This window comes from Polyodon spathula, chromosome 5 (assembly GCF_017654505.1).
Source record: "Polyodon spathula isolate WHYD16114869_AA chromosome 5, ASM1765450v1, whole genome shotgun sequence".
In the NCBI taxonomy this organism is placed as follows: Eukaryota; Metazoa; Chordata; class Actinopteri; order Acipenseriformes; family Polyodontidae; genus Polyodon; species Polyodon spathula.
Window position 1 is genome coordinate 58,668,342 of NC_054538.1, and position 12,566 is coordinate 58,680,907.

General features: G+C 35.9%; 1 long non-coding RNA gene across 1 annotated transcript in view; it reads left to right on the forward strand.

The window, feature by feature from the left end:
• The first annotated feature begins 316 nt into the window (after positions 1-316).
• Positions 317-12,566, forward strand: part of LOC121316105 — a 149,857-nt gene continuing 137,607 nt past the window's right edge. The window contains exon 1 of the long non-coding RNA XR_005950360.1: positions 317-465. This is a non-coding gene — a long non-coding RNA (uncharacterized LOC121316105). The remainder of the gene's footprint in view (positions 466-12,566) is intronic.

Sequence of the window (12,566 nt, forward strand, 5' to 3'; positions counted from 1 at the left end):
TAAATAATATATATATAGCCTTACTCATTTCTTGTTTTGGTACTGGTAAATAACACGCTTCTGTATTTTAATCAGAGGGTTTTGTCATTTGTTGTGATAACACCAGTAGGCCTTCCTTTACTGTGACCCCAGCACCGACAAAACAAGTTCATTACCACAGGATAAAAGTGTTTTAATATTTTAAATGTCAGCCCTTTATTTCGAAAACATTGTACCTTTTTATTTTATAGCTTTACATAATATTTTTTAAAAGAGATGACGTACATTTCACCACTAGAGTGTGCTGTGACTCCATGTTTTGTTTTTTTATGTCAGGTTCCGCTGCCTTGTCTTGCTGCTGCTTAGCTACCAGTCAGTTTTTTTTTATTATTTCATGAGCCTTTCCCATCGTCTGGGTGACTGGCTGAATTCTCCTGATATTTTCTTTGTGCTCAGCACCATGGTTTTCGGCTCTTCTGAATCCCAGTAAGTGAATAAGAAGTGACAAAATGGCAAAAAAAAGTCCCTAAATGCTCCAGAATAGTTGTGTGATGTCAGACTAGAAACCAACCAGCTGCTTTTTTTTTTTTTTTTTTTTTTTTTTTAAACATTTGTTTTTTTTTTTTTTTTTTTAAACATTTGTATGGCTCTGCAAGACTTTTAGTCAGCAGACTGTTCATTTGGAAGTTGATAAGTAACTTTTAAATTCAGCAACCAAATTCGTATGCAAGATGCAGGAAACAGAAAGTAGTATTAAATCTCAGATGTCCTGTTTAAAAGTCTTGGTGTATTTTACAGTGTTCTTAAACATGTTAAATATTTGCTGAAGTATATCTACGATGATTCAAACTTGAAGCACAAACAATACAAGTACAAGAAATAATGTTAAAAACCTATTATTATTGGGAGAAAAAAAAGGCTAATTGTCACTATAGACTGAATTGAAATTATTTTACTTGTCCCTTAATTAATATTCTATAATTACGTGATAATTACTTTGGGGTCTGACACATTACTGAGTAGAATTATATACATAATTGCATTTGAGATAGTGTACACAGTCCAGCGTATCAACCAGCGGGCTTTAGCCCAGAAATGTCTCCAAAGAATTCCTTTTAAAGAATGTAGATTTACACAGGATTTTGTTAATTTAAATGCAAATCCTATTAAATAATGAGTGACATTTTATCAGGGATTTTGGTGTGCAAAAACTGATCCCATAATGTATAATGTTCTGTTTAAGAAAATATGTATGCTAATAATATATATATATATATATATATATATATATATATATATATATATATATATATATATATATATATATATATATACTGTGTTTGTGTTTTAAATTTAAATATGATTAGTTCCGATAATACTCTTTCCTATCTTGAACAAGTACAAAATATTGTCAGAATGTTAATTTAAAAAAAAAAAAAAAAAAAAATGTTCATGACTAGTGCAGGGGTTGGAAGAAGACATTACCCTGATGGAAAGGCAACATAATTGTTTGCCCAGACAGTTCATTTGTGCCTGTGTTACAAAAAAAAATGGCCTTAAACAAACAGCATTTTTTTTTAACTTCCATGTAGCCACATTCTAAACCATGATAACTACTGTGCTTTGTGTGTTGAAATGGACAAATCGGTGACTTATCCAAAACAGCAAATGTTAGCTGTCTGGGGTTCAGGTGCTATTAGACTGTGCTGAGCTGAGAAGACGGTTTAATCTTCCTAAGAGATTTAGAATACCTGCCAGATTAGATTTTGACATACGTTGTGTTTTGTGACGAAAAGATAAACAAAAAGAGTTTAAACGTCTTTGTCTGTAATGCAGTTTATGACAGAGTGCTAACAAAACCCACCAAACAATCACTCTTTCCATGAAAGATTCTCACTTTGTTCTCTTCATCTGACAAGAAAAATCAATGCAAAAGCCCTGTAGGACTGGAGTCCACTTGTAATGCAGATTTTAGTGGGCTTGTGTGGGTGAGCATTTTTTTCTTCCTTTTTTTTTTTGCATGAATGCCCTTTGATAAAAGCTCTGGCCTATCTAGTTTTCTAATCAGTTGAGACAGGCACCTACCTTTGTGTGGATTTCCTGGGTGTCAACATGCCCACTGCAGTTTAAATCCTTCCAGCCATCTCAAAGTTGACCTCAACAGGACATGTCGATCTTGACAGGTAGATTCTAATGTGCGCAGTATGCACTTGAAGTTAAATAATTGTACTGTTAACATCTGTTAGGTACTCACATTTCTACCTATAGAGCATGTAATGAAAAACAAAACAAAACAAAAAACTGTTCACGCTTTGTTTTGCATTATCATTAGTGCTGAGACTTCTTCATATTCGAACATTCTTTCAAAGTGTAAAACAATAAACACGTATTCTTTAAATTTGAATAAGCTGCCAAAGTATAATTGCACCAAATTACAGTTAATTTTACTCAAATAAAAACTAAATGTTACCCCAAAAAAGAGGAGAAATGCTCTATAGTGAAATGTGCGGGGTTTTTTTATGTTTTGAGTCTTATAAATGATAACTTTTTTATTGTAGTCCTTTTAAAATGCTGTTTTATAAGCAAATATGAACAGGATAAGAATCCTGGTCACTCTGACCTTGCTTGATGAAAATGGTACGGTAGCATATTGTTTGTATTTTTAAATGTATACATATTAAAAAAAAAAAAAAAAAAAAAAACTAGCAAACATTTCTAAGATAAGTCACAGCTACCAATGAGAATGTGTAGGCTGAAAAAAAAGATTTCGATTTGAAACCTTTTTACAAGTGTAGCATTTCGGTGTTTTAGCACTTAACTTTGAGCATTGGTAATTATATTTCAGACCTATCATTAAATTTTCTACATTGGTTTAATTACCTACTTAGTTCCAGTCTAATACTGGTTAATAGCTGTTAATAGCTAAAAAACAAAATGTCAGTTGATTTGAATGTGAACATGTTCTACTGATTTCATACAAAGATTGCAATAAATTGTCACCTAAAGATTTTAAACTTTTTTCCTCAATAATTAAGTGTTTGTGTAATCTCATTATAGACTTACTGTTGAAACATTGATATTGAGTCAGGACGTTACTGTAATTGTTAAAAACTAAATGTTAATTGAATTGAATGCTGATATGTTTTGTTTATTTGAAATGGTGACTATTATAAATTTAATTGTTCATGTGTAATCTGATTTGTAGACTTATTTTTGATACATTGATATTGAATTATTTTAAAGTGTGTCTTGCAGATCAAAGTTGCAGTAAAGTTTGGATAGCTGTTTATAATCCAAAAATACAGGTTTATATTTCAATATGGTAATACCATAACAAATACTTACATGATTTGTATCCTGATGTGCCGATATTATGACCGTAACTTTCTGTCAAAAATAGAAATGTAACTTCAATACTGTAATTGACTTACTCGTTAGGTAAGCAAGGACATTAAGAAACAGACAACCCACGGTGCACAAAACGATTTCCTGAGTGGGTGTTCAGTAGCAGTTGTTTTGTCCCTGCCTGTGTTATTTTAGGTGACACAGTTTTTTCAGCAGCACTATAATCGCTGGATGAATCAGCTTTTCTGACAGCCATGATTTTAAAAATTGCATCATAACGGCTTCGTAATCCCTTTGATACTTGACCCCTTTTCAATCCATTCTTTTGATCACTGCAGCTAGCTTTATCCATTTTCATTACTGTATACAGTACTCAATACGCACTTTCACAACGGCTTTGACTTGATAAGGTGAGTTGTATTTTTCAAATCTTATTTTCATAAAAAAATAAAACCTTGTTTTATTTGGGTTAATGCAGAGTTTATATATAATATATATATATATAATATATATATATATATATATATATATATATATATATAAAACCTCAATAATATGTTTATTTAAAAAAAAAAAAAAAAAAAAATGTAATAGTGTTTAAAGTAATTTGTGATAAGTACAAAGTTGTAATAGATCCATGTTTATGTTACATAAACAGTCAAGCTGAATCCTACAAACCTGTAGGCTAGACATACAGGCCGATAACTATTTCCCTTTAAAAAGTCAAACTTTTAGGTGTGGGTGGTTGTGAACCAATGTTTATAGACAAACAGGAATAATCACTACACATGTTTCAATTGTGTGATCCTACATGGTGGTACAATGTTTTTGTTTACCCTGAAAACATTATAATCAAATGTAATAGTGTTTTTGCAGTATATAAGGGGGTGATAATACAAAGTTGTAATAGATCCTAGGTACATGTTAATATTGATTGACTTAATGCTGACATGTTTTGCTCATTAGAAATGAAGACTAGAAGTTTATGATTTTAACATATTATCAGTTGATCTGAAGGAACACTGAACAGTCGGAACGTTATAATTTATTGTTCTGATGTAGATAATAAAGACTTTGTAACAGATCTTTGTGTGCGGTCAACTACTTTTTGCTTAAAAAAAGTCAAAAGAATGGTGCATTGTATAAAGTAATCTCTTACTTAACAACCTTGCAAACAGCTGAGGCATACATCCCTGGCAGGTTTATTTTAAGTTGTAGCCTACGTGGCTTTATGACTCTCTTAAATCGGTGTAGTACAAACCTAGATGTGGCAGCATAAGTGCATGGATCCTAAGCAAATATCATTGAATAATAAAAAAGAAAGCTTTGTATTTCTATTTCCGGTTAGTGAGTTTAGTTTCAAAGCAGTTTCTGGAAACTAGCCCTACTGTATGTAATTATCTCTTATATAAAAGTGATAGATATGTTCATAATAAACATTTTATTTGAGGGCCTCAATTGAAATACTGTACTGTAACATCTGTTTGCATGCCTAAACAGCACATTCGGTTGAATGGTTTTATTTGAACATTATGCCTGGTCAAATAGGAAGAGAAAATGTTGTTGTGCTTGGGGGGGAAATATTTGAATATTCAAACAAACACTACAGTACCTAATATATATGGAGGCATACATTATCCTGTTCGTATCTACCAGAGTGATAAACATTTTGACAAGGCTTTTTCAATTGTTTCATCCTGTTGAAAAAGACTTCTAGTTGAAACATTTATCATTGAATTTTACATTCTTTTTGTAGTTCTTTCAGAAATATTTTGTTAAGTTCATCTCACTTGTTTCTGTAACTCACAAGTAAAGTGTATTGGTACGATTTTAATCTGTCTTACTTTTAGTATTTATAAAGCAGGGTTTTGTAAGAATATATCATTACATTACTGATTGCTCAAATACTATTTTTATTGTTTCCTTTACCTATGTACAGGTCTGCAGTCAAGTGCAAAACTTCTGTAAATCAAAGAGGATGCCCGTTACAACTGAATGTCTGTCTTGTTCTGAAGTCAGCTTCAAGAACCTTGACACAGGACCAAAAAATAAATATAACTTCATATATGAGTATCAGCACTCTGTACTGCTCAAAATGCTTGCCAAAATTAAATGCTGGCTTTTAAAAACGCAGTGTATGTAAGAAATAGCCTTTGTCAAATAATGAAGCTGTGGTTATTCCTACAGACTTTTGAGAAGGCTTCGGCACATTTCAGCACTGCCTGCTTCAAAAACTTTCACTCCATATGTATTTCATTAAATAAATACTCAATATGAAAACAGGGTTTCCCCACGAGACAAAGTCTTATTTTTCAGTGGGTACCTGGGGCAAGAGAAATTTGAGATACTGGAATGATACTGGAATTTGAGATACTGGAATGAATTTCACCACACACCATTAATTCACCACCCACCGGTGTGTGATATATATATATATATATATATATATATATATATATATATATATATATATATATTATTATATATATATATTGAAATTTAATTAATACAGACAGTTGTTTTAAACAAAATACCTCTCATTGCTTAAAGTGGCTTCCTTGTAGTCTCTGAAATCAGGACAAACAGGACAATGTGTCCTTATTACAGGATGTATTAACCCCTCGCCAGTGGCAGAAACTGAGCTCATGGAAGGCCACATCAATGCAGTTAACTTGTAAATTAAAGAAAATAAATTGACACAAAACATATTGTTAGTAATGCTTTTTTTTTTTTTTTTCTTTCACATAAAAATTGCTTTAATGAAGGTTCAATAGGATTAGATAGCTTTGAGAGCCTAGCCCATAGATTAAAACATAATAGTGCTTGGCTTATGATGATCAGTAAAAGAACAGCAATTCTTAAAATGAAAAAAAGTATATATTTTAATGTGGAATGAGTTTGGGGGTTCTACTGAGAATTCATTAAACAGCAGTGCTATCATAACTAACAGATGAACAAATTGCAATTTTCAAAAGGTAGATAAAGCTAGTTAGTTACTTTTAGTTTCAGTCATCAGACACAAACACTAGAGTAGATTTTAATATTTTGACAGTTTTGTGGGGGTTTTTGGTATATACTAAGGTTCTTAATAATATATATATATATATAAAATGTGTTTTTTTTTTTTTTTTTGGTTTTTATGTTTTTTACTTTAACACACTTGTTTTTGACCTCTTGTTGGTTGAAACAGCAACTGTATTTATTCTGTGTTTCCGCTAACTGATAATTACCCACCAGAGCTAGTTGACGGGCACAGACTGAAGCCTAGACCTACGCACTTTAAAGGCTCAGGCAATCGAATGAGTGAGTGATGGGGCAGTTCCTGCCTTAGCGCAGGCTTGTTAACAAAGCAAGTCTCCGATAGGCCGATTCAATCCCCGCCTCTTCCTTTCATTCCTCCTGGAGGGGAGGATTTGTTTATTTCGTTTTCATTCATGACTGTGCCTTGTGTTTGTTGAAATGAAAGCTTAAAGCGCAGTTTATTTTTTATATTTTTGTATGGATTTTACATGTTCTCTTTATTCTAGATGCAGTCTAGTCTTTTGTAAGTTTGCACACCCTCCAATCTTTTGCTGCTATTATACCTATAATTTTCAGTTAAGAACTAATGTGTAAAATATTTGAATTTGTAATTTTAAAGCGAAATATGAATGTTAAAAATACATTGCGACAACTTCTGAAAACAAATTGTTCTAAACTATTTTCTTTCATTTCTGCTTAATTAAATAAATAAATAAGGCTGCAAAGTGAAATAATGATTGTTATATATTTTTTTTTACTTTTTCACATAGGCCTATTTATTCTCCATAACTATGTGTATGTGTGTCGCTTTAAGAATGGACAGGTGTCACATGAATGACAGTGTTTTGAGTTTATGACCAGTCACTGTGACAGACAGCAGTTTTTCCTAGTGGAAATGCAGTATTATTTGATTTTTTTTTTTGGTTTGTTTGTTTTAGTTATGTATATCAAATCCAGGTAAGAGATTTTCATTTAAAGAACCATCTTTATGCTGGCATTTAGCCCTCTGTAAATAGTGTGTGTGAGAATGTAAGGTTGGCAGGGAAGGGGTTAACTCTCTCCCTGCCAGCAATCACAGGTGTGGCCATTCCCCAGTTAGGTAATTGGGGAGTGGCCACATGTATAAAGGGAAGCCTTTGGGAGAGGAAGTTGTGTCTGTGTCTGTAGTGTAGCCTACATAATTTTATATTGTTTTGTTTAACCTGATATTTTGGCCCTTGTGCCCAATTTGTTTGTTCCTGTTCTTGGCGCTTACAGTGCAGCTTTCTTAAGTCTCCTTCCTGCCGGTAACAGCTTGGGCTGTGTCTCTCCCCTGTCACACCTACCCTTGTTTATTTACTTGCCAGGTTTAGGCTATGCATGTCCTTGTTTGACAGTTTCATATCGAGTCAATCCAGCTGCGTTCTCTGCTTGCGCAGTCTGTAATTAATATCTTGAGACCCATTTATCATACTTTAAGTACTGACACACCAGGCTATCATGGTGGGGTAGTTTGCTCCAAACAGGTTAAAATGAAGGCCCTCATTTCTCACTGGTTCTATGAGAAGGAACTTGATTTCATAATTACCCTTTTCAAAAGTATACATTTTTGCAAATGTTCTCAGTGGTCTCTATGCTGCCTACAGAGGGTTCATTTCTGGTTGAATTGCCTAGTGAAGGAAAATGATGGCTCTGCTACTGCAGGCTTTTCATTTACTGAATAAATCAATTACTATTGAAACAAGCCTGTGTTATAAGGAGAAAGGCTTGCCAACAACAACAAAAACAACTTAAACTTTTGTGGGATGGTTGGATTCTACTTTGGAGAAATAAAAGAAGAGCATATTGACCTTGGTATGTATATGTTCTTTGTATCTCTATTTTTAACGGTAGCACCTGGGTACTGTAAGATCAGCACAGCAGGCAAATATTTTTCTTTTCTTGTTGTCAATCGATGTGTATAATCCTATAACCATGAGATCATTACAGATGAATAGATTGTCAAATCACAATTTTACCTATTGGGAAGATGAGTTAATGAAAAACTGAAGTTGAATTAAAAATACTCTACCATACTATAGTATTATCAGTATGTACATTTCTAAATTATCCCAGTGATATTTAAATGTTAACCTTTAAGTGGAGTTCAGGGGGCAGGAGCTAGGACTCTTCTAATTTTCACCTCCTGTCAGTCATCATCTGGCCCCCGTCAATCATCATATAATTCCTCTTTTAAAGCCTATTCACACTGATCTCCCTTGTCAAGTGTTTTGTTTTTCATGACCCTGTCTTCCGTTGAGTTAACCTAGCCAGCATGAACAACCTCTCTGACTCAGACCAGGAAATCTCTATGCGGGATTCACCTCTAAACGCCATGGACACGCCACCATTTGCTCAGATGAAATAGCAGGACCTTCTACAGTTCAAGCCAAACTCTACCCTGCAACTAGACCTCTTGCACCAGTAACATGGAAATCGAAGCGCCCCCGAAAGCAGACTCAGCCCCAGGACCAGCTGTTTTATAAAGACTGGCCTCTTGCCAAACTCCGGAAAATCTTGCATGAAAACAACATAAACATTCCGGAAGGTGGCGATCGCCTGCTCTTTTCATTATGTACTGTACTCACATTTCTGCTACACCAGTGCTCCCTCCTCCTCGCTGTAGCAGCTCCTCCTCTCCAACTCAGCTCACCGCCTCTCCTCTCGTAGCAGCAGTGCAGCAACCTAGAAATACAGCCGAGGCAGATCCCATCCAGCAGATCCATTTTAACATTTTCGAGGATATTAAATCACTCCATCAACCCATCGCTGTCTCAATTTCAGCCATCAACACTCGGCTTGTCGACATGGATAAGAGGGTCGCTTCTAATTCTGCTGCAATCGCCTATCTTCCTGGCCTCTCATCAGAGACTTTCGTCTCGGCAGCCACCCCTTCCGTTCCAGCACTTCCAGGTCTCACAGCCGATTTTCCCACCTATAACCTGGCATCTGCTGTTCTCAATAGTTCCTATGAAGCTCCAGCCATCAGAAATCATACTCTGGCTCCTCATCTCTGGCGTTTGCTCAAAAATCTCACCCTGGGAGAGTTTGTGTTGGCATTTTCTGTTTATCGAGATATATTATGCTGCTTATCCTATCGCCGCTTGGAATTGGATCATTATCTATTCTATATCACAGAATTATCAGTCAGAAATGGAGACACAGTGTTCTATGAGTATCGCACAGCCTTTGCAGCCAAAGCAGCTTCAATTCTAGCATCAGACAACATAGTAATCAACTGGGCTGCCTCCGATCCTGATCTAGTCAATAGGGTTTTTGAAGGCTTAACCCTTGGTGGTCCTATGTCGGTCCAGGTCTGACATTATCAATTATTATTATTATGACAACATCATCAAAAAGACGTAAACCACAGGTCTTTACTCGTTTTTTCTCCGGAAAAGGCAGAGAAAAACTTTCAATTTCCGAGTGAGACCGATAGGAGCCGAATGAAACTGGAAAAAAGGGTGTATCTCAGTTCAATACACTACAGAGATAACACGGACATAACAAAGGAGGTAGCTGCTTCTGCATCTGGCGCTCAAAGAATATCACAGACATTTGCAGAGCTTTTTGAGATGTTCTAGTAATAAAATAATGACTTGGATCGCATTATTGAGGAGTTTGGTGATTAAAACAATGGTCAGGAGAGGATTTATCAGTATGCACGTCTATAAAGAGGTATGTGAAATAAAGAGGTACAGCGAACAAAGGGTGGGGCTTGGCTGTGGATACAGTACTGAGTGTCCTTTTGTGATTCAATGCCTTTTAAATCTGTTTTACTCAGAATAAAAAATAAACAGCACATGTAAAATAAACAGCACGTGTGAAAATAAGTTGGACCTGACACGCCTGACAAGCACTGCATAAATGGACTGCAAAGAGTTAAGAGCAAACACCTGCACAGTGTATGCTTCTACAGCTCATCTACTGCGTAGCATCCACCTCTCACAGAGCGGCCCTTTCCACTCCATCTCGCTTCAGGGTCAGATTATCGACTCGATTTTCGGCTTTCTATTCATCCCATGCATCACCTCCACCTTCTTCCTCTGGGAATACGGATAAATAAGCCACAGCATCACATTTGCCGGATCCAAGCAAATATGCAATAATTTCAATGCAACTGTCTGCTAAATACTGCAGGAATTTACATATATGCACTTACTGCGACAATGCCCATAGTCTTTGTAAAGGACTCTATACTTCTGGCTTTAGGCACAATCAAATCATACATCTCCGGGATCCAGTATCACTATAGCCTAATGGCAGTGTCTTCCCCTACATTGTTCTCTATTCCAGCAGTGCATCTGACACTAAGAGGAGTCATCAAAAGTGTACCCCCAACTTCCCCATCACGACTATCTGTGGACATTTTATTCAGTCTAATTCAAATTCTTCAAAAAGGCTGCTTCACCCCTTTCAGCAATCTACTCATGGAGACAGTGTGTCTAACCGCTTTCTTCGGATTTTTCAGGTGCGCAGAATTCATAGTCCCATCAATCAACAGTTTTTCCTCCATTGGCATCCGTTCCTGCTCATTACTGAAACTCACTTCATCCTCCTACTTCGCACCTCGAAGACAGATCAGCTTCATCAAGGCCAGTTCATACAACATTCATCAGCAGTTAACTTATATATTGGCTTATCCATCTCGGACATTTGCACAGCTTAACAAAGCATAGCTAGCTTGCCCGGGACCACTAGAAGTTTCCTTCCACGAGGGAGTTATTCCTCTCCACTGAGCTAGAGATATAAATATAGTTATACATTGGCAGGTGGTCTCTTTTCTTGTTCATCGCATAGTTTTGGGGAATTTCTATGAAGCCGGGGGTCCTTGTTTAGGGGGTCAAGTGATCTCACTGCCCTGACCTTGGGTCAGGTTACGCCACCTCTGCCTTCGGATAAGGGAGGTTCTCATCGTACGAGTCAGCGGGTACCCCCAGCCACACCTGTCTTTCTGCAGCTTATGCGCTATTCCTTACTTCAAACACAGGCTCAGTTCTTTCTTCCTACTATCCACTCCTACTATGTGCTTAGAGCTCAGTGTCCCAACTAATCTTTCGATTTGTTACCTCCTTTCAGATCCCTGAGGGAGACTCTCCGCTTCTAACTTATTCCGTTTTTTATTTCAGGTTAGCATCCGTGATCTACTTCTTCCTCGAGGGACGCTGTGCACAGTCTTGAAGGCCAAGCTCCTTTTCATCGAACAAAACAGCCCCTTTTACATGTTTTCTTTACTAACAATTATTCTCATAGCCCAGGCTCCCGCGCTGTGAAATGGTAATAAACCCTACAATCAAGTTGCCATGATTGACAAGATATTCATCTACAGGGCAAACTGTAGATGAATATTTTGAGAGAATTAAACTAGTTATTTTGTTTTCTAGATATTGCTGTCTGACTTTCCAAGTATTGGAAATAAAGTTCTCAGTGAATAGAAATACAAGAGTCCACAAAGAAATAGTTTACAACCTGCTACTTGTGAGTCACTGATTGGAAAATAAGTGAGCCAATTATGATGACATGTAAGCATAATAGCCTACATACACCACTTACATAGCCAATGGCTAATAACATCTCATTTATCTAACCAACAGAGAAGTATTGGTCTCTTTTGTTGAAGGTAGACAATTTTCTCAGTAAATACCAAAATAACATTTACCGTTGAGTAATACATAGTTTAGTAAATCTTCATGGTTTACAGGAGGCTGTGTAAAAACAGGCTTGTAACCAGCAGGTCCCCTGTTTAAATCCCAGCTCAGCCACCTGAGCAAGTCACTTAACCTCCTTTTGCTCCGGGACTTGGTGACAGAGCCTTTGCTTGATGCTTGCAAAGGAACTCCCTGCCAATCGCTGTGTCTTCTTTTATTCACAAGATTACGTAGTTCTCTGTAGATTCAATCAACCAAGAAATAAGCTAAGCAACGACAAGATGATAATAGTTCCTCTTATCAAGTTTTTTTTTTTTTTCACTGTAATTTTTTTTTTTTTCATCTAGACAATGAATATCTAATAGCACTGCATTCAAGGTACAATGTTCTAATACAGTAACTGATTGATCAGGTTTTTGTCCTGTCTGTGGATAATTGTTTCCACCAGTGTTACAAAAATGTACAGTGCTATAAAAGTAAGTTAGTACATTTTGTTGACCTAGAACAATTATCTGTTTTAAATACACTTGTAATTTATTATTTTACATTGTCTTG